Below are 23777 nucleotides of genomic sequence, written 5' to 3'. Positions count from 1 at the left end.
ATTTTAGCAGGTTGTTTCCGTTTCTCGCCGGAAAGTGGTCCACGCGAGCGTTTAAACAAATCATCGTTCTGCGACAGATAATTCCAGCAGAGGCCGCATGGCGGGTCCGCTCCAGCTGCGAGCGGAGTGCGTTCATTTTTTACTGGCTTTAAAGCGGCGTGCTATGAAATTTTAATATCCGCGTTTCTCGCCTTCCGCGTTGGATTTATATTACGATTACCCTTCGCGAAATTCCGCCTCGCTGGTGCCCGGGCTAAATAATAACACCGGGACATTAACATTTTACATCGTTCCGCGCAATGCACCGTTTCTCCGCTTGCTAGTGATCGGCCCGCGCGCGTATGCGTATTTGCGTTCTCACGCAATAACGGGCGCGCGAAATTTCCATCGGCGGGCCAATTACACTCGAAGAGCGACGACAAAAATTTCGTTGCGCGGCATCAATATACACGTTTGGCCGAATGACAACACGTTGTATCACATGCTGAATACACACACCTGCGCCCTCTCGTCATCCGGTGGGTTTTACCAGCCTCGCTACTCCTATCTCCTATTCTCTCTCTTTCGCTGTTCCTCTCTCGCCATCGAGCTGCGCCCAACCCCGCGCGAATCATCGAACGATGAAACACTCGATTACTACATTAACAATGCTACTAATTCAGTATACCGTATCCCCGCTTCACACACATACACACTCTTTCTCTCTCTCTCTCTCTCTTTCTTTACTTTGCACACGTTGACTCTCTCTGTTTCACTCTGTGCTCCGTGACGATTCGCAGGGCGTGAATTGGAATCGATATCGTAACGCAGCAGCGACGAACAGCGATCTCGCGAGCTCTCTCTCCGTCGGCTCTCCCTGTGTGTACACGGCTTTCGGCGTGGCTGCCGACACTCGTTTTCCGCTGGCCGTTAAAACGGTTAAAACGACCACACGACCGATACGTCATTCCGCGATGTTCACGACCGCCGTGCATCGAAAACGGGCTGCCGACACGATCACCACCGACTAAATCGTAATCGCTGACTCCCGATTTCCACGCCGTAATGAAACTGCAAGCCCCGGCGGCCGGTCGATCGGCCTTGTTCCCCCGATCAACGCGTCTATTTGATATGCTCCGTGTTTCGGCTTGATCCGTTGCTTCGAATTTCGATGCTGTTCTATATTTTCAATGACGGCTCTTGATGCGTATGATTCTTTCCTTGTTGTTCGTAACGAGTAGGTTTTTGTTATTCTTTTTTGGTCGGTTTTGACCAAAACTTCAGAAATTTCAGAACGACGTGATTACTATAGTTTTAGAGTGCAAATTATGTATTTGATCTGACTAACTTTAGCATAAATAACTATAAGCTTCATCATATGGTACAACGTCGATGTAAACCGGATTATTTTCGGCAATAGGACTAAAATTTCTGTGTCGAGATATCATAGAGACAATAATTAAAATACTCGAGAGAGATAGAGATAGAGAGAGAGAGACAGAGAGAGAGAGAGAAAGAGAGAAGTGGAGCACCTAAAGTGATTTTTCATTTGAAATACCATTGAACAGCGAATCATCGAGTCGTTCATCTGATGCGACGCATTGAAATACGCTTTTATAAATTCTGCGTGTATCATATGGTACATCAATCTTGATCGATCATGGAAATCGGTTTCGACACTGGTTGCCCACTTGCTGTGAAAACCGTTAAAACGCGTCGTTTCACGACCGTCAGTGGGTGTCGACATCGAGCATCAAAATCTAAATGCTCGATCCCGTTTCCCTGTCCAGTGGCTGGAAATCGCATTGTCCCGCGCTGGCAATCATTGTGTCTGCGCCGCTATGCATTAACGCAGCCTGACGCGCGTAATAAATTCCATTAGTGGATCGTACAGTTTTTCGTTATCCCACCTCGTGCGATCGACCGTTTATGCAAAAACTGAGTGAAACGTTTATTATGCCCGGCACTCGATGAAATAAACATTTCAGTGTGTTCTCTTTTCAATTAAATTTTGCGCTTCGTGTGTTATACTGCATGTTCCCGTAGGGGCAATATTTTCCAGTGGTAGACTCGGCAAGAAAAAATTACATTCTGATCAGATATTCTGAAGATTGTATTTGAATCACTCACTGTGAAAATACATAATTCTTTTGAAATCTCGCGTCTTTCCTTCACTTAAGCGAACGCTATTCTGCTAAATATACCTATCGTTGCAAATCAAATGCAAAGAATCTTATAGCACATGCCAGCGAATCCAACAATATTCAGGCATCATTCTTAGTACTCTTTCGAACAACTTTAAGCTCTAATCACACGATTCCTATATACCAAAATTTTCGAAAAATTGTGTTCGCGTGGTAGAATATTTTCCAAAGCTAACGGTTACGAGATATCGCGCAACGTGTTCTCAATGTAGCATCAAGTAATCATCAGATGATGAATAGACGAATTCTCCGGAGCAACTTCAACGGTCAGTTGTTAGAAAAAAAATGAAAGCGTGGGCTAGAGCTATGAGGTTTACGCGAATATAAAAGTGGTTGGTGGTAGCATCGAGACAAGGGAAACGCGATCGTATGGCTGCTCTGCGGATCGGGCGGCGCTGCTCTCCCCATCGCCCGGGCAATGAATACGAATAGGTTTCGAGATACGATCTCTCTCGGGATCAACGATATGGAGGGGTTAAATTAAATGATTTGCATAAGTAGGTGGGTGTCGACACCGGCAAACATTGACAAACGCGTGTGCAGCAGCCACTTTGTCTCCCCTCTTGCTTGGCCACCACTCAATCCGTCTCTTTCCCTCTTCCGGACCCCTTTTTGTTTCTCTCCCTGTTTCTCCTTTCCTCCTTCATAGCCTGCAGGCGACCAAGGGCGGGCCAAACTTATAAGAAGAATATATTATTATGGATAATGGAAACAACGAGTTCGACGTAAAGCAGTTGCGAGATAAGAGGAACGCGCACGAGTCGACACGTGTCGAATGGGCTGCGGGTCACTGATACAGCCGTTCGCAATTATCCTACACACAACAATCGGGACGATAACCTTCACCAGTTCTACTACGATCAGAATTAGATGGTTCCTTAATTACCATCGTCCAAGGTTGTACACGCTATCCGGTCATCGTTGCACGACAGACACCTCTACGATATCGATATTGAGCAAACAGAAAGAGTTGCATCGATTTAAACGAAGGACCAGATCCTTTGTATATATACTTTATGCATAAATTAGCGACTTAGGTAGATCTTTTATTAATAGCGAGCTTGTCGAGCAAAGATTCTAGTAGCTGTTTCAAACTATAAAATTGCTTTGGAATTTTCAATTAACAATTCCAAATTTTATATAAATTATATCGAATAAGGAGTAGTTTTCTCACTGTAAGTATCCGAGCAAAATGGAAATAGCAGCGTTCCCGCTCTAATCGATTGTTTGTCGAGGATCACCAAGGCGGTCAGATCGGCGAAGAAATGACGTGCGACGAGAAAACGCGTAGTTGGTCGAGCATTTGGTTTGTAAACGAGGTTCTCTCGAAGCGTATTGCCCCCTTTCGCGCGTTGTCCCCCTTGTCCGAGTGTTTGCCGTTGTTGCGACAACGGCGTCACGTGTCAATTCGCATTATTACTATTTGTCGAAGAGCGTCGTCGCATCGTCGACGACGGAGAAAGGGACAGCGCGACCCTTCGTGGGAAAAGCCAACACAAACAAAATAAAATAGAGATAGATAAAGTGGCGCTTCGATCGTTCGCTTCGAGGGGTGGCCACCACTGGCTTCAACTACCCCTCGTTCGCCTTTGCTTAATCCCGGATTGACTCGTGTCACTTATTAATATTTTATGCAAACACCATGATTTACGGACACGCGGATGCATTACCGGCCAGTCTTTGCTTGACGAAGACCCGATAACCGTAGCCACGACAACGGTTTTATCTCTCAGCTTCGTCGTGACGAATCGCATTACGTCTTGATTCGGGATGTAGAGGGAAAGAGAGATCCTCTTTACGGCTTCATCCCCTAGCGATCACTGGATAAAGTCGTACCCACGATACGATCGCGATCGAACCGACCAGATGGAGGGCAATTTCATTTAGACTGGTTATCGGATGTTGTTCATATGGAATCTTTGTGATGGGAAATTCACGATAACCGAGTATCTAAATATCGATAAGTAATACAAATGATTATATGGACGAAATATTCAATCTTAATATTATAATTCGAACTTGTTATCTTGGAATCAGGTAGTTTACTCCAATCAAACCGATCAGGACATACGTACAGTCAGTTGCATAGGTATTCGTCCACCTATCGCTCTCAACTGTTCCAGCACGCCATGATATTTCATTCAATCGTTTACTCTTCTATAATAATTATGAAATTCTAGGAATGCTATTCTACCGAACGCGTGTGATTTCAGGCGACGATTATTGCAAATTTTCCTCCTCGTATTGTTCTCCTGTTCGTTCAGTCGTTGCTTTTATTTTCCCTATGTGCGTATCATAGGGCGAGAATGTTAGCGACGCGAAAGAGGCGGTCGAGAAAGGCGAAATCTGCAAGCCAAAACGAATCAGAGTAATTCTCCTCGACGCGTTCTCGAAAAACTGCCTCTCTGTTCCTCTACCAGAGTCACCGAGAAGGGTGAAGGGCGGGTTATAGCATCGAGTAAAGGGCCAAAGACGGTCGATGAGCATTTCGCAAATGGATCTGTCTCTGTTTCCCCCTCCTTCCAGCTTTCCACTTCTTCCTTCGCCTCTCTCTCTTTCTCTCGTCTCGTGCCTTTTTTCTCTTCTTTTTTTCCTGTCCGCGTCGCGGTGGAAGCGGTTCACCACCGATGTCTCTCCTTTTACTCTCGCTCTCTTCCTTTTTTTTCTATACTCTCCTCTGCATTCTTATCGCTTCTCTTTCCATTTGTACGTCTTTCTTCCTCTTTGGCGTTCCTGTACCTTTACTCCGCCGTGTCGTATCTTTTTGCCAACCTCTTAGTCGATCCTTCTGTCATTGTCTGTTTCCCTCGTATCCGCGTGGAAGCCACTCGTTCGTCGTTTCAACTCGAGGGAGAGAGCCCTCGCGGCTGTCCTTCGAGGAGCCCTCGACGCTTTAAATTGCTGATGAGCATTTTTAGATTGGTTACGTTAAGTGAATTGGTACATAGGCGGCGCTGTGTTCTCCCGATAAAAGTCTTTAATGAATCCGAGAGGAAGATGGGTCCCGGCACAACCGCGATAGCACTCCTTCTGCGTACCCCATGCCGATATCCTCTATCCGCTTATACTCGATACATACTTATCGATATACACGGGCGTTTTGACAATCTCTTTATAATGCAACGGTTTAATAAATAATTTCACGGCTTCTTTCATGCTCTTTCGTCCTTCGTATCACGATTTAATACCCATTAGATTGGCTTTTCGGCCTGTTAAAATTTGCTACCGAATCTTTCTTCAGATATTTGATACGGGATACGAACGTTTTAAAGAATATTTAGAATGTTAAAGGCAATGAAAAGCCCCAGATGATACGTATACTCGCGTATCCTAACGCAACGAATTTCCATCAATTATACGGGTTCCAATCGTTGAATCTCAAAATACTCGAGACTGTCGATAACTATCCTAGATGGGCGATGACTATCCTAGATTTTCATGAGAATAGGTAAACAGGTGGAAACGAGGCACAAGCATCTGGCAAGTTGCGCAATGCTCACTGCAGACAGAAGATTTGATCTGTTATCTGCACCTTCGTATTAACTCGTTTTTCTCCAGATTTCTTCGAGATACTCGAAAAGAACTCGCCAAGCACACGAACCGTAGAGCTGCTGTCGATCCCCAGGAAAAATTACTCGAAGTTAAGATCGGGAGCCGTTAATTACTACCTCTGGTAATCGTCTTGGATCACGAGAGATCCAAACGTCAAACCGTGATTCGTCAGTAGGATCAGTCCCTCGTCCGAATGCCTCAGAAACTTTGACTCTTTTTCCTCGCTTATGCGAGAGTCGGCAAGGTGGCGAGAACGAAAGCCGCTGACACACGTAAATACCAGGATGAAAGCAAGGGTAGATAGGAGCGCGAGTTAATTAAAACACTCTCGTCGGCATTAGAGCGAAATCGTGGCTCTGACCCCCTGTACTCTGGCCCTCGCCCCACCCCTTCGGTATTCTTCGCCCCGTTCGCTTCTCTTGCACACCCTTTCTTCCCTTTTCGTCCAGGCGAACGAAGGGACAGAGAGAAAATCGCCGGGACATCGGACAGGGTCTGGGTACCTCCTGGTCTCATCCGATAAAAGGAACGGGTAGTCGACCGAATGCGTCCGGGACCGAGCAACAACAATAATGTCGTCGTCAGTTCGTTAAGCGCTTCTTTCAGAGCTGCTCTCTCTCGCGTCTCACCTCCACCCGATCGAGCGGGAGAGAGGTGCGAGCCTCGAGATAACTAACCTCCTCGTTGTACGGCCCACCTACACTCGGCCCTCTACCCCGAGAGTCCACCTCGTTACGACATCGGCACGCGTGACTGCGTGAGCCCGTGCATGCGTGACTTCGTCACCTGAGATAATATCGGTGAACCAACCATCTATCATCCCGTGATTCCCTGTGGACATCCACTGGCGTGAACGTACGCGAGAGTAGGTAGAGATATACGTCTTCGTCTGACTATCTTCTTTTATGGAAGTAGAAACTCGTATAGGAGTTAACGCGACGAGAATGCACCGTGACGAAGCTACTGTTTTCATCGAAACTCTTATTGTTGAAATGGTAAGCAGGGTGAGAAATTTTGACACTGTACGTGAGCTAGGTTTCTTTTTTGTTTCGGGTCTTAGGATTCTCGATTCTCGATGGAACTCGCTTGAATCGTGGCTTTAACCGGCTAACCGTAGGTGTAGCGATGAGGATAAAAATGTGTTTACTTGGGTCAATTTTCTCTGGTATCCAAGATTGTGAAACTGATTGAAAATCGTTGGATCAAGTCTTTCTTTTAACGCATTCTTCTAAATTCTTGTCAATTATATACACCCTCTTTTCCTTACTTTCTTCATCTTACAACATAAAATTAAAGTGACCAAAGCCATTCGCGAATCACCGTGGAATTAAAATATCTACTACGAGCATAATGAAGGAAATATCCATGAAATTCAACGCGTTTCGCTTATAGTACGCGAAAGAAGAGGAGAAGGGGCCAAAGCTAACCGGTCGGGTCGAACGGTATGGTCAGGTTCAGTATGTTGCGAGTCACGTCGGTTCTCGGGACGAACGAGCGGCGCGATAAATTCACGGAATAAATGCCGATATACAAAACACGGAGCCGCGCGCGTCGTACACGTGTGCGGTTTTGTAGCGGCGGACGCAGGACCGATCAGCGTTAGGTGATTGATCGCTGACACGCAATGACTCATCGCGATTACCGTGGCGCATTGTTCACAGAGAAAAAGCCCGCACCAAGACGATAAGGAGCGTATTGCTCGTCATTCAACGTGACTTTCCAGCGTGGTCCACGCGTCGCTCGTTTGCCTCCTTCATCCTCCATCGCCTGACGTCTACATCGACCGAACAAGCCACGAGTACGTTCGCACAACTGTTCGTACCTTGGGAGAAGCGATGTTCAGGTAACGGGATGATAAGATTCTTTCGCTGGAGTTTGTACAGTTGGTCGAAACGTTTCAGCATCTTGTATCGCGTTCATTCGTATGAAATATTCCTTGCAACGAGGCAGGATTATTCGAATATCAACACCTTAAAATTCAATTTTAAACTTTGCACTGGATGATCAAACCTGTTGAGAGACATCGTTAGTTTTTAATATCAATAACGAGACAAATGAGTTTTTAAAGTGTTTCGTATAACAAGCATAACATATTCGTAAAACGTGTCCACAAGTATTCGAATATTTGCGCGAGCCTGTGTATATTCTCGAAGTAATATTACTTCGCTGAAAGACCGTCGCTCCACAAACGTACTCTTTTTCACGTAGTTAATTTTCCAGCGTCGCGTGTCGATTCACCTCGTGCAGTCTTTTACGATCGTTTTGCATTCACTGCGGACGTCGTACGCGGCAGTAAACCACGGACTCTCGTCTCTGAAAGCCGTCTCCATTTCGGTAGTGTCGAGTCGAGCAGCTTCACGAGACAAGCTCGACAATAACCGAACTGCTCTGTTGCGGTTCTAGTAGCAACTCGAATAATCGTGTCAACGGCATTATATGCGATGCGATGCAACGACGGGTCGACGAAGACGGGGAGAAACGGCTAATGCGACAGAGCGAGAAAGAGAGGGGAATCAAGAGAAAGCGTTGAGCTGTATCTCGTTAACAAAGCCAGGCCGTACACATTCGGCAACAGATGCGAAACGATGTCAATCAGAGCATGCACGCGTTAGGGTCGCGCCAAGTGATTGACATATTTTCCGCGGTGAATTCATCCCGACTCTCGGGAGCATCGCAAAGACCGACCAGATCGGATATTCGTATAAAGCTCTTACCGTGGCCAGTCTCTTTCCTTCTCCCTGCTATTTCGTTTGGAAAGAAACGTTGCCGAATTTCATCCTCGACCAATTTGCCAGGGGCCACCCTCTCGCGTTCCACGTAATCCGACGATCTCACCGAGATCGACCCGATCCACGCAACGGTATTTTACGATTCGCCGCTAGGAATCTGCCACGAGCGGTGTAGAAGCGTTTATATACAAATGCAGCCAAGAATGTTTCCCAATAGATTCCCGGTATCGTAGAATTTTGTTGAAACTTTGGAACGATTTTCTTTGGAGACCTCATTGGAAGTATGATCGAGAAGACTTTTCTAGGTTTCAGATGTAATTTTCAACGAATTTTTGTTATATTAAAAACGATTGATCTCTAAACCAATCTCCCGAATCGTCTTTAAGTACCCAATCTGTCGTTGATTGCACAATATTCCAATTAAGTTACTTGTCAAAATCCAATCTCCAGTATCCTCTAAAAGCGGAGGACACACTTCGTGCCATGTTGCATACGCGTCACATGGTGATCAACGTAACGGCAGATGGACCAACGTCGCTCTAAATCCACCGACGCGTCCATTTACATCTCCCCTTGAATCGCAAGCGGAAGAACTGTCACGAGCACGAACGAATCTCGTTAACGCAAAACGCGAGTTTCAAAATAACGAAAAATCACTCAAGGAACTACTCCATTCACTAGACGAAGAGGAAAATAGGATGAGTCGTGTCGAGTTTCGCGATGTGACACGCTCGCCACTTGGCAAACGTCTCGTACATGAGTGCGTCTAAGCGTGTTAAGCTCTGTTGAGATTTGAAACGTTAGACCCGTTACATGGGGAACGAGAGATTTCGCTCTGGCGCCGGCAACTTCGTTTCTCCTCTCCCGCCAAAAACTATCAACCCCCCTCTTCCCTCCCCTCCCCAAAGGCGAAACTTACCTCGAACCCTCGATTTCTCTTTGCTTCCTCCCCCTGTTGCGCGTCTCTCAGCCTACGAAACAGGGCGACACGTTTAATTGGTAATCCGTTTAAAGGATTAGTAACTCACGATGGGTATTAGGACGTGTCGCTGGTCCGCCTGCAGCTTGTCCGTTTCGCACGGACAAGCCGAAGGACACGATCCCGGCCACGTCGATGGATACTCTCTTCTCGATGCTGTGTATTCTCCGATCCGACCAACGAGGTTGGTGGCCCTGCATCTTCGAATAATTTGTCGCAAATACGCGTGAGGCGCAGTCATCAGATAATATCGCGTTTCGCGTGTACTTGGTTTTTCATCCGCATTTTATGAAGAACGAGAAGCTTATATTTAACCTTTTGCTTCAACGAGTAAAAGCACTTCGAATAATATATACATAATATGATACTTTTAAAGAAAAGTGAAAGATCAATTGAAAAAGCCTTTTCTTCGATTTTATAGCTAAACGTACGATCATCTCTCGTATAACGCGGTAGCTTTACAACTCGCCTCGAGAATTAGTGAAACCCCCGTAAGATACAATTTCGCTCTAACATGGTTCGAGAATTGGGAAAATCCCCGTACGAAAAGACACGCAATAAGAGTATTTAAAAATTTGAACATATGAATATTTGAGAATTCAAATATTAAGAAATTTGAATTTCCAAAACTTTTAAAGGAAACGATCCTAATAGCATTCTCCTCTTCGTATAATCGGTTTAGCGTAGATTGTTTATAAGATTAATCTCCACTTGCGCATCCACTTGATCGTCTCTCGACGAGCTTTTTCAAGCGATCACACGACTCGTCGCACACATCAGCCAGAACAGGGCGAGGCGGCAGAAAAGCTCGATGGATCTCCAGTAGTTTTCGATGCAAAGCGGGGCCCGAGGGTGTCGATTCTCTTTCGCTCGTCCCGCGATCGTCCGTGTTGCTCCTTCTCTCTTCCGGCGAGTGTTCGACACGACACCGCGGGGCGTGCTCACTTTTCAAACGAGCTTACTCTTCGCCACGCAAGAGCACGTAGCCGGGGGGTAGGCTGGGTTTCAAATCCGGCCTGATCTAATAGGGATTAACAAAGTGACAAATGTAAGAGTTAGCGATGCCAGGGTCGCCACCCCTTGCCCAGCAGCAGCCTGTTTCCCGCTTGAAAAAAGGTATCGAACGAAGGACTTAATCGAGCATCCGGGGCTACCGCTCTTTGGCCTCGTGCATTTTTAATTGCGAGAGATGGGTCGTTTGTCGAAATTAAATATTTCAGTGTGAAATCGTGTTCAGTGTCTAGATGAAGAGGTTAAAGTGTGAATTTATAAAAGCAACAGTTACATCACCTTTTACTGAAATTTCGCACTGAATCAAGGCGCAAAATATTCACAACTACTCAAAGGGACAAGAAAAACTTGTTTTACACTTTTTGTAGTTATTACCTTTCTCCATATAGTTGGCCAGTATGATAAATCATTAGTTCAATTTTCTCTTTAGAATAAGATTTGTATTACGAAGAAGATGATACTAATTTTCAGCCACTGAATAGATATACTCTGAAATAAGAAATGAAACGAGAGGAAATTAGTGAACCAATAAAATTTTAAATTGTAACCAAATGAGAATCTTTAATTCTATCAATCTCTTTAATGACTAATTCTAAATATTGACACGCCGATCAATCCGTGGCTCTTTTATTTTAGCTATACTTTTATTATCCATAAAATCACTTAAAATCAAGCGATCGTTAATGATCCAACTCGTTTTCTTCTACCGAAGAGAAAACTTCTTCCGTTGGGACCATCCAAAAGAGCCTTGCTCGATGCCATTCACGTTTGCCAGGAAATTGATCGTTTAACTGCTCGCAGCGTTTCGAACGATCCGGCATGAGTCTATATTTATATTCTTATGTAAGATATCGGGGTAGATAGACGCGAGGGAATTATACATGGAGAGGGAGGCAGTTGCAACCTGCTTCACAAAGAAATAGGTTCGTCGAGGTAACGGAGCTATTCTGAAATTCTTGGATTCCGCAAAAATTTCGTTCGGCCTGAGCCCCCTTGTTTCATGGTGAATCGATAAATCGACCCGTTCCAAACGGGAACCGTATCAGATCGTTCTCTTAAATAACGAGAGCAGGATCTGAGCTAGAATTATCGGCACTTCGGACGCGTTAAACTTCCCTCACCGGCCATCAATCAGCTGGCCAGCGGCCACCTGGTCTACTTTTATCGAGTATCCTTCGTAGACCTTCGATCAGAGATTTCGTGTAATAATAGGCGAACGGAACCGCAAGGCGGTTTGGTACGTCTAAGGCGTTTATTGGTATTGCGAAAGTGATTCGATTGTTTGCATTGATAAATTATGATTTTGCAAATTTTATATTAGCTTGTAACACTTAAGGATTTTTGGAGTAATAATTAACAATGTTCAAGTAAATTAATTCCTCTAGCGCCTTGAAACATCGTCCCTTTTTTCCAACCTTTTCCACCAACACCTCATCACACTCTTCATTACAGAATTCTACTAGCAAATACAAATTCTTATATTCCATACATACACGTGAGCGGCAAGAAACGCGATTGTACGTCGTCAGGTCCCTGGCGATCGCATCGGGCAAAATTCTAGAGGTAGCAGCGGTGGTCGGCGAATTGCATCCTAAATCTGGTGGTGGTGTATTTTGCGTTGGAAACGCAGAGAATGGGCAGGCAACGTCGCGAGACGTCGGCTATGCGGCTGGCAATAAATCAAATAGTGTTTTTCAGAGCAACGGCCGGTCCGAGGCACGAATGGTAATGAAAACCGGCGGACGATACAGGCGCGATAACATTCCCCGTGGCCGCGTGTCCCGCTCGCGACGATGCCAGCGACGACAAGCACGGCCGCGACGTCGGCGAATCGTCGCTGCAAAACCGACCGCACCTCGGCATCTTTCGCATTCTCCCGTTCCTCGTTCGCGATCATGCGTTACACGTGTTCCCGCCTGCGTACGTGCGCCTCGTTCGACTCGAGGAACCGATCTTTCTGCTCGTCTTTCCGATCGTTCTTCGGGCCATTATGGAACGTATCGCCCGAGCTTGATGGTACTTATCGTGATTGATCGTTGAACGCTCGGTAGTATGTTTCCAAGTGTATTTTCAGTTTGTTCTGTTTTGAAGGGACGAGATGATCTTTTGTAACGTGTTCTTCCGATAGCATGTAATAGGTTAAATTAGGTTTGGAAAGTATACCACACACGCTTATAAATCAGCTGTCATTATTTTTATGATTTTTCTTCAGTCGCGAGATCGCATGTATACGCGAGTTATAGTTGGAACAAGCAAGTACAAACGCGCGATTACACGATTAGTCTGACCGCGACTTTCTAATTTCCCTGCGTCCCGCGGCAGATCGACTCGATTTGTTCCATTAGCGAAAGCGGAGTAACGCGTGTACTTAACGCCGCTGTAACGCAAACACGCGTACCCGGTGGATACCAACTGCCAGCTACGAGTTAAACTAATCGCAGGCGAACAAGATAGATGTAACGACCCCGTCTACAACCGCAGGTAATGTCAATAATGCGGGTATCTATGATATCCGTAATTAGTCGCGACGGTAATATCGTACTATTTCACCATGGATTTCCCCCATTAGAGTTCGATAGTACGCACCGTTGTCCTATGAATACTCGTTCGCCCACCGATCACCCTATAACACGCTATATAAATAAATATATCCTTCGAATTATCATTAAATAATATTTACTACGAACACATCGACGTACATATTACTTTTAATCCTATAAGTTTTATACAAACAAATCCAATTACCGAACTATCGCGAATATTTTATCATACCGAAATATTCGTTTGAAACACAAAGATATTCCTTGTTTCTCCCCAATCCTCCATTTGAATATTCTTCGTTTCTTTTCTCTCGCTGTTACTCGTTCCTTGATCCTGTCGTCCCGCTAACGGATAATTAATGCAAGCTGGAACGAGGCAGAGGAAGAAAAGCCGCTCGATCGCATACGTCCGTCATCCTGAAGACGAGCAAGCGAACCGAAACGCGTGTCCTCACGTGAGAACCGACTCGTTGCCGCTTGCTCCAGGCTAGTATGTAAATGGCCCTACCCACGAGACATCGGGTTACTCGATTTACAGTTGACCACTTTGATATTAATGCCCGTTGTGAACGTCGTCACTTATCAGGTATTTGCGAGCAAATACGTGAAAGAGAAATTGGTAACGCCTCCCTGTTCCAGCCTGGAATCACGAGCACGAGTCCGAGGATCAGAGTCGGAAAAGGGGAACGTTGTCAGGATTAAAGGCGTTCCACGCGACGTTTCAGTCGATTTTGGCTCGAATTTCCTGTACCGTTTTATCGGGAACGCTTAACGCCGAGAACAGGTTTCTGCTGGGTTGTTAAGAGCGGCCGAACGTGCTTACCGAACGTTACTCAATTTCGAGCACGCACAGACACAGGGAGAATCGATGGGAAACGTCGCATGACAGATATGTTTATTTACGTATATTCGCATTCTGATGATTACGTGAGCGCTGGAAACATCGATTTCGTATATCATGGATATTTGTTTGACAACACTACGTTTGCGCAGTTTCTGCACGTTACATCATTGCTTGCTCCTTAATGGGTTAGTGATATAAAATATGGGTTAGTGATATAACATACAAAAATAGTCTTATCTTGTTTTATCCGTGTGGTCTTCGTGTATCTTCAATGATGTAATAGCTCTCGAAAGAGACATATTTTACTTCGACATACTGCAAGAAAATATGTTACGCTGGCCGATCTTCGTTCGTCAATCGGGATCATTTAAAATTCATCGCTAGTCCATTGGAAGGGAAGGAAAAACGTTCGAGCAAGGAGTTCGGAATACCAAACGACTCCTTCGAGGCGAATGCTTCGGGACAGCATGTTGTAATATCGAGTGGAAATCTTTAATTTCGGACTTGTCTTCAAGTCGAAAGAAACCTTGGGGCCGTGTACTATCGGGACGTGAAATCAGCGCCGACAGAGCGCCAAAAAGACGGCTGTCGAAGCGAATAACGATTTCCCTGGCATCGACGAATTCCGTTAACGATCCTCTCTATCATACTCTCGATCGTTCGACATAATTCGCGTGATCTGTCTACGGATGATACCGCGGACGAAATATGCGTTTCACGGTGGCCGGCGTTCAAATTTCACCAGAAAAACCATCTTTCCGTTCTTTCTCTCTCTTTCTCTATGAAAGATTTATCTGATCGGATCCAGTCAGAAGCGAATAATTTGATCGCTCGGTCGTTGTTCCGATGCGACGACTCATTAACATTCCGGCGTGTATATCGCGGCCGAAAGAAGAAGAAGAAGCGGAGGAGAAGCCGAAGAACCTGGCCAGCCCCGTGCATCCACCATAAAGGACTCTCTCTCGCTCGCCTTCCTTCCTGCTCGCCTTCTTTCCTCTACCCGTTCTCGCAACTTGTTCTACCTTCGAGCGCCCGATCCGCCGCGGTTTCAGTGCCCAGATGCTACCTGCCGCAACCAACACGCGTGCTACTCACTCGCATCCGTCCCCGAATTTCTGTCGACACGATCTCGCGCCTGTTCCTCCTTCGCGATCTTTTTCCACGTTGAGATTTTTCGCCTGATAAGATGGGAACTTGGAGCGGAAACTGCCAAGAGGTGTTTAGACGAGTCACGAGATGATCAGGAGGTGAGTGTAAAAGATCGTCCGACTAGAATGGATTTATTTGCAGTTGAAAACGAAGGTACAGTGGCTACAAAAAGTATTCGCTCATCATCGTATTTATTATTGTATTTACATGCTAATCGAGTATTACGTTGTCCTAGAAGTTTCTTCCGCTTTATTAATAAACGACAAATGTCCGATATTTTATGTTTTATGTCATATTATTGAGTTATATACGATCCGTTCTGGTCTATTATCTTCCTCTGTCTCTCTGGGAGCAGCGCTACTTTTTCCTAAATTTCTGGGGTTTGCTAACAAGATATTGTTCTGCATAGGCGCATTTTTCTGTCATTTATTCGACTGGATCTTTTACCGCGAAGAGAAATTTTTACCGAATGGAACAGATAATAATCGCACGAGGCAATATCCGAAGAGTATGGAGGATAAGGTAAAACGTCCCAATCAAATGTCAACGATTCGTTTCTAATATATTAGATTTCGTATTATTCAGGAGTCCTGTCATATGATTAAAAACTTGATAACACAATATAGAACCTCCAAATACTTTTTGGAGCCACTATATGTGTATTGAAGAATCAGGGATGTTGCGACGTTTTTTCAGATTGAATGAATTTCATGAATGAACGCTAATTTGAGTGACAATGAGAAATAGATAAATCGACAGGCAGAAGAGATTCAAGAAGGTTTATTGTGGTATATTTTAATAACTTATGACTGTTTTCGTTTAAGTGAACTAGTAAATCAAGTGGTAGTAGAATGTCGCTCGTAAACTCACTGTACGAGTAAATGTCGTTTTTCCTTTTTGAAACCGAGGGTGAAAGTGGGTTCTTGTTGGAACGATGGCGCCACTGTACGGCAGTCCATATTACGCTCGCTGTAGAACACGTTGTAGCTATGTCATGTATAATTGAAATCGATTGTCGGACCAACCGTTTGCCACAGACCTGCGAATTGGCATCAGTCGTTTCGATATCTCGTTTCTCACTTCTTTCATTCTATTTTTACCTTTCACCGTCTTCGTTAAATTCACAGAATTCTAATTTAAAAGCCCGTTATGTTAGACTTCGACATACCCATCCATATATTATCTAAAGACATCATTCGAAGAGAAGCAAAAATTCCGAAAAAATTCCAAATTAAATCACGACAAACTAAATTTCATCTACACCTGCCCTCAGACCCTTCTTCCCCAAATTCCTCAACCTGTTAAAGAAGAGTGGCGAGAATTCTCGCTGGAAGGTCCGTATAGATTTCCTGCAAAGTTTCGCCTGGTTCTTACAAAATTTCGTCGATTTAAAGGCTATTTTTAAGAAGCCTACTTCTTCGAAACAAGCAAATTGTTTTCATTTGCAACTATGGCGTAATAACATATCATTCTTTAGTCATAAAGTGACATTCAAACGAGAAAATTAACCAGAATCAACTCATCATATTTTTCTCTTGTAGTCCCCACTTATTTTCGCCGTACATCCCTAAACCAACGAACACTCAGCTCGATTCGCGAGACGACTCGAGGTGGATCGGCGTCGCGATTCGATATTCAGCGGGCGGCCGTTGTTTTACTCGGTCCAGCTGCCCACGCACACCAACAAACTTGAACGAAACACGCGCGCACGAGCGATACACGCTCGCGTGCACGGGCGAGCAGCCTCTATAGAGAGATCGCAGACAAGATTCCCGCTGGTCTGGGCCACGACGAATAAAATCTGGCCGTATTATTCGATCGGTGTACCGCGAGCGGAATGCGAGTGGATCAAACTTAATAACGCGACTTGGCAAAAAGCGGGGGCACGTGCGGAATATCGGGCATCGACTACGCCGGGCACCGCGACGCCTACGACGCCGCAAATTAATATAAACGACGCCAGACCATCCCCCGACGGCACCACTGAGTTCATCGGGTATGCGTGCCGTGCGAGCAATCCGATTGCCTCGTCGTCCTTCGAAATACCTCGCCGAGATCCCGTGTCGCATCTTGATCGCCCGATTTTCCGTGCAGACGCTTTCCTTCCATTTTGCGACGCTCGAATTGCCGTCCAAGCTGATTACGCTCTGAGAGTACGATTGGCGAATAAAGGCACTGTGATGCGGTTACGAGTTGAGTGGAATAGACGAATTTCGTGTTCAGTGTTTGTTAGGTTTTCGTTATCGTTAGGTTTTCTGTTGCGGTATCGTTTATCGAATATCTACATTGCTCTCCTTGCTAAAATCTAATGCGTCCGATCTAAATATAATTCAATCCTATCTAACATCTTCCCATCTTTCAAAGTATGTTGAGATATTTGCAGTTTCACGTGTTTTCATCTTTTAATTAACTCTCAAATTGTTGCTCAGATTTTCAATTACAATTAGACACTAATATTCAAAAGTCTAATTTACACCAAGCTTCCTGTATTTTCGAACAAGCCTTCTCGAAAATTACCTGCAAGTAACGTTACCCCACGTTCTTAATAATCACACACATCTTTGTTTATTATACAAAAGGATCAGGGTGGCTGGCGTTCTTTTCTGGCTCTTTTTTACGCGTAAAATGGTAGCTACGAGCGTCCGTAATAGACGCTAACCAGAGGCAACGGCGTAACCGACCACGTAAGATAAACTCCTCATTAGCGAAACAAACCGCCGAGGCTTAATTACTTCGCGTGGCGGGTGGCCGATTCTCGAGGCTTCCAAGCGTTCGTAAAGTCACTCGCGTCATAAAATCGCATGGCTGCCGCGAGTTGCATCGCTGTCTCTCCAGATTCTCCCTCTCTGTCCAGATTCTCCCTCTCTCTCCGCCTCTGTGATCAATTAAAATTGTCGAACGCTGTTGTTCCGCTCCGTCTGTTTCTTTTTATCGTCGATTCCGGCACGCACCGAACGTGTGGTGCATCAGCTTATAAAAGTTCGCTCTTGCAGTTCAGACCGACAACGACTCTCATTAAATAACTGGCTGCAGGCAATTATCAAGAAGCGATTATCGCGGAATTTTCGGGTTGATTCAACTCGGAGAACATCCGCGACACGATCACGTATCTCTTCATTACGATCTCGCGTTCGCACGCGTTATGAATGAACCGAGTCGACGAGAGGAACGATAAATTTTTGCTAACGTTACGGCTACCTGGTAAACTCGACTCGTTTCGCTCGCCAGCCAACGTTTTAATAGGCTCCTCGCAGGTCTATGGCTTCTTTTTCCCTCTGTCTTTGCTTTCGTGGAATTTTTCGTGTTATATTCGATAAGAATTGTCAAGTTTATCCGATTTTCGCATTTGTAATTACGAATATTGTTTCTAGTAGGAAATGCTTTTAAAATAGCGAATATCCTTTGTAGCCCACTTTAATTACGACCGACAGATCAATATCCATAAGTTTAGAAATCCTCTTACGCTTAAAACGTCCAGAAAAATGATCCTATACGTTGAATAATTTCTTCCATAACACGTAATACAGTTTGATACATCGAAGCGCAAGATCAGCGAAGCTTCCCCGAGATCAGAAACAACGTCTGTCTCGGCGGGAGAGAAGTACACAAGGGTCCCTGAGAAAATTTTGCAACGAAGTAAAGTCGAGACGGATCCTCTTTTGCGCAATTTACACGGTTCACCGGGAGAAAGAGATGTCTAGATTTACGTGTGCCGCGGCCGGGGCAAGAGATTGAAAACGTCAACACGTCAAGAGGCAGAAGGACAAATCCGGCATGTCCGTCTGGGCGGGAGGGGTGCCGGCCTACGGTTAGCAAAGGCCCGGCTTTTCGAGTGCAGACTTTACATATTTGTATTCTACTTTCGTCTGTTTGCCGAAACATCATATTTCGGCCCCGTTCGTTGCGTAAAAGAGGAGCCCCCGGTTGTCGTCGTTTGCGTTTACGCCGAACACCGCGTCGCTCCGCGCGGTTCCTCGCTCTCGTGCTCGCAAGTAGCTTGGTCCCGCGTCTGGTTTTTCATCAGACAGACTGGTTCTTTCCTACCATCGATCTGATTCTTCTTGCACGCAATTAAGCTAATACTTTTAGCAGGAATCCGATTTGACGAAAAATTGTAGAATCATAAAAACAAAGTCTATAAGTTATAATTTGTAACTTGTCAATACACAGATATCGTTAATTGGCAAATTGTCGTACAGGAGGGTCGTGCTTCTTCTTAATTCTATAGTCGAATTTCCTAATGAATTCTTTTTGTACGTTGTTTTGCTTGCATCCAGTTTAAAGATGAAAATAGAACCAACGCGAAAACGAAGGAACAATTCGGGTTCTAGGTTCGTCTGGTTTTCCTTTACACGCGACACGGTAACCAACTTGTCGTGGAAAATGCTAACAGCCAGCCGACTCTCGATCGAACGCGAGACTGTGAATTTTCAGCCACCACTACCATAGCCCAGTCACGTAGAACGTACGCGTACGCGCGTGGATCGAGTGGAAAAGAGGGCGGTCGAAGGAAAAGAGGGGTTGGGCAAGGTTCGAGAGACGATTGTAGTCTCTCCGTCTTTCTCTCGTGGCTCTTTCTCCAGCAGCGCTTTGTAGCCCGTAAACTTTCTTGGTTCGACAACCCTCGGTCGGTCTCGAGGCGAAGGAAACCAAGAGAAACCGTAGGAATAGTCGAATGGAGCCGTTTCCAGCCAAGTTTTTCCATGGCGGTAGCTGCGCAATCATTTGTTCAACACACCGCCAACAAATCCAATACGCTGCCAGCCACCGAACACACGGATTTCGTTTCTCCCTTATTCTCTCGTTCAACTTGATCGCCTTTCCTCTTTTCTCTGCCTGATTTTCTTTCACTTTCCGGGAATTGTACGAACAGTTTACGCGTAGGATACGCACGAGATCGTGCTCCTGTGTTGTTTTGCGAACGTGTGTTGCTCGTATGCAACCCTTACACAAGAGAATCGCGTGGTTCGTTGTCGGATTTAAAGAGTATAAGGAAAATGTACAGTATGCTGTAAGCAATGGTCGGTGGAAACAGGAGTGGTAACAGTGAAGAGTATAAAATTGAAGAATCTGAATGTTAAGAGAGTCGAAATTAATTTCCATTCCTGAGACTTGCTAGATTGCATTTATAAACGATCGTTAATGAATTTGAATAGATTAACATTTACTTTTGTCATTTTGCAAAGAAACTGCAAAAATATTATCCGAAAAATACCATGCCACCTTCAGAAATCTCAATGCCAACAAATCCACAAAAGCGTTTCGATTCTGCGACATCCAGTGGCAAAACGGGTAACACGAAGGTGCTCGTGTTTCGCGTCACCGCGTCTGTCCAGAGCGGAGGAAGCGGCATTCTCCGCATGGAAATCAATCCGTGTCACGGATCGATTTCACGGCAACACGGAATTTGTTTGTATCCGAAGAAAGAGAGGCCGGGAAAAGAAACCTTTTCCTCGCCGCGAGGGTGGCACGTCGAACGTGAGAGGACTGCGGATTTATTCGAAAACACTTCTTCTCTACTTCGCGATAGCGTTCCACGCGATACTCGAGGGGCGTGGAAAAGGGCCGATTCCTTAATATCCCCCGGAGACGTCGTGGATCGGATACACATCGGTTGGCCTCGCCTATCTATTCAATATGCCTCTATTATTTGGTAGGTGATAAGGTGGAACGGCGGTGGTAGCCTGACTTCTCTTCCCTCGACGGTCTTTACCCCACGTTACCACGGCTCTCCAGCCCCCGGGATATATCTTTCTCTCCCCGGGGACGAGAGCGATGAACGATAGTCATCGTTGACTTCCTCTCTTTTTGTATCCGCGCTGCTCAAACTGGACTCCGCGGTGACTCCACCGAGTTGTTTTACAACGTTATCGATTCGTTGTTAACGATCGAGCTTGCGGTGATGTTTCGTTGCTCTGGTATAGCTAAACTAACTATAGCGATTTCGATTAATTAAGATATCTTTCTCGTAGATTTTGAAATTTTATTAGCACTGTTACGAGATACGCGCATATAGAAATTGCAAGAATTGTCTTTTGTTCGCTTACTCGAATTGCTGGGCGACAGAGTTGTCTTCAATTGCCATTCTTTTCGTAATGTAATTGGGTAGAAGGAAGAAAAATTTCATATGGAAATTTTCATTCTCGCAGTAATATATCCACCGTGGAACAGGCGGAGTATCTTTCAACGAAAAAGAGAGATTCGCACAAGCCTGTTTGAAGGCTTGATTATCCCAATGCTCGTAATAAAGCAAACATCGTTGTACTATCTCTAACGCGGTCGCGTTCAAAGGTGAATGAGAGGAGCTTGAAGCGAGAGACAGAACGCGTGGATCGTGCAACACGAGCGAAGGGGAGGGAAATAAGTGTAAAAAATAACGAGAGGGCGTAAGCTTGCTGAATCGTCGGCTGACTGTGAGAGCTCCGACTTCATTTGTGCAAATCTATTCAGTCGGCGCGTATTCGCGGAACTCGCGACATTCGACCTTCCTTGTCGAATCACATACACCGCATACATACCGGCCGCTTTCACTCTCTCCACCCCTTTCCCATCTCGCTTTTCCCCGACAGCTTGCAAGCAAGCCAACGGTTTTCAGGCTACCTCGTATACGCAGCTTTTCACTGAAGAAACATGGTGTACGTTCTATAAACGCTGCCGTATCTCGGCTCGTATCTCCACGGCTCCGGTGAAACCGCCACGGGGTGCCAGCCCCTAAGGGTACACAATGGGGCCCGTATGTTTGCGGGGGTGTAGAACGCGTCGTGTTGCAGCGGGGACTTCTATCGACCTCTTCTTTCAGCACCACGCGTCTCCTCTTCAGAGAGTTCACCTGAAATCTCACGAATTCGCCTTCTACATTCGTTTCTATGCAGTCGTTTTTTTTCTTCTCACAGCTTTTAACGTTCAATTTCTCGTATCATTGTATTTAATTGATGGATTAAAAGTCATTAGTTTCATAGCGACACGATATCGAGAAATTTTGTACGATTCGAGCGTTAGATGGTTTCGATTAGGTTATCGAAGAATTAAGGAGCAACGCGAGGTTTAATATCGGGGCACCGGTCGACGCGATGTCGCGAGCAAACTTTTAATTTTGGACGCGTAGCACGCGCCGACTTCTCCGTCAGGTGTCGTAAGCGATACGTCGAAAATATCGCGAGGGGAAGGTTGCTGATAAACGACTACACCGGGACGAGCGTCTGGATATTAAAAGTATCTCCTCGTGCAAGGATATTTCTAGCCAAAAAACGGACAACAAATTCAATCGGTAACAGGACGAGTCTTTTTAAGGAGTTTCTCCAGGTATCATTGACATTATGCGAATATCTACGACCATTTGCATACATATGACTCTATATTATTGGAGACTACCACTTCATTACCAACCTACTCGAGACCCATCCAATGTTAATCTACTAATCCATCCACATCAATAACACGAACAATTTAAAAGATTAGACCGGGCCGGTCCTGTTCATGCCTCCATCCAGCTGCCAATCTAGATTCAATCTCACCGCAACAAGAGAGAAAGAAGCGAAAAATTTCCGTAAAAAGCGCGAAGCGGTTCGTCCGGAGGTGGATCAACCGGATCGAAAAACCCGCTCGCTGCTCCGCGCTGGCCAGCAAAAAGAGGAGACGGAATACTTAATATGCATCGCGTCCCGCGTTCCCCGAAGCGCGTTTCTTTCGTTCGGGTAAAGTTTGCGAGAAACGACGAACGACACGAAAGGGCCCACTTTCTTCGATTCGCGTTTCGAATTGGTGCACGCGAGCACACACCGACGCGACGATCGTTCTCCACCGGAAGACCGTGTCGTGAGGCCAGACGAAAACTGCTGGAAGCCTGACTTCGTTCTGTCGTACAAGAATTTACGATTGCCTCCCGGCTACATTGGCTACCAACCCGCTGGCTGGTTCATTGCTTTTCGAACCGTTCTTCGCTCGCGATCGACCATGTTAATTACTACCAACGAGATTTACGAGTGAAACAAGTGAATTTGTTTTGGATTTTATAGCTGTCGTAGAAATTAACCGTTTAATTATCTTGACTTTGTAGTGCCATGAATTTGTTCGCGTTTATCTCTCGGTAATCACCACTTTTATCTTGGCACTTCCACTAACAAGTTTTCTTGTAATAACCCTTTTTGCGTAAATACATCCTCTTACTTGATTTTTACTCTCCTCTTTGGAACAGATCTGTACTTTTAAGTCTATGAATAGTTTGCCGAACATGTCGTTCTTCTTATCTTATAATTGCGATACTACTTAATGATCCTCATTGTGAGAAGAAAGGAGGTATATTCAACGTCGAAGATAATCTTCGGTCCAGAATTGCTTCGCTGCGTGAACCATTGAAATATAGTCATAGTCATCTTCGTTATCTCGATTTTGTTATGGGTACGTTAGCGGTCATTACCAGTGAGTTTACTAGTCAAGCCCAGTCTTTCAGTCTCCTTTTCCTTGTCACATATTCTATAATTATTAAAGAACGTTAACACACCGAATATCAAAGTCTTTATCAATGAATTTCATTTTCACATATATTACCTGTATTCTCTATACTTGACATCGACCAGTACATTGAATATTTATAATAATTTCGGAAAAGATAACAAACCACTTTGAGTGAAAATTCTTGATGTCTCCATCGGTACCTGTACATGAAATCAGATGGAAATCGGAATCGGTCGATCTGAATGACCCATGGACAAAGGAAATAGTCGAAAATTGCCAACGGCTGTAAAGGAGATTAGTCAAGCCAGAGCGGAAGGAAAACGTCAGAGCCTGGCG

At 45.1% G+C, this 23777-nt stretch overlaps 2 long non-coding RNA genes across 4 annotated transcripts in view; one reads left to right on the top strand and one right to left on the bottom strand.

Moving 5' to 3' along the window:
- LOC138189917 (uncharacterized) overlaps positions 1-23777 on the bottom strand; it is a 145726-nt gene that overhangs the window by 72299 nt on the left and 49650 nt on the right. Inside the window, exon 3 of one of the 3 annotated variants that reach the window (XR_011176158.1) lies at positions 21588-21816. The exons of 1 other annotated variant lie outside the window; for it this stretch is intronic. This is a non-coding gene — a long non-coding RNA (uncharacterized LOC138189917). Of the gene's footprint in view, positions 1-20195; positions 21817-23777 lie in introns of those variants that run through there. One more of the 3 variants, XR_011176157.1, reaches the window with a different exon arrangement.
- Positions 1-23777, top strand: part of LOC138189934 (uncharacterized) — an 88298-nt gene that overhangs the window by 21813 nt on the left and 42708 nt on the right. The window lies entirely within an intron of this gene.

This window comes from Bombus flavifrons, chromosome 1, assembly GCF_040668555.2.
Source record: "Bombus flavifrons isolate JBK064 chromosome 1, iyBomFlav1_principal, whole genome shotgun sequence".
Taxonomy (NCBI): Eukaryota; Metazoa; Arthropoda; class Insecta; order Hymenoptera; family Apidae; genus Bombus; species Bombus flavifrons.
The sequence above is the reverse complement of the archived record's forward strand: the minus strand, read 5'-3'. Positions and strand labels throughout refer to the sequence as shown.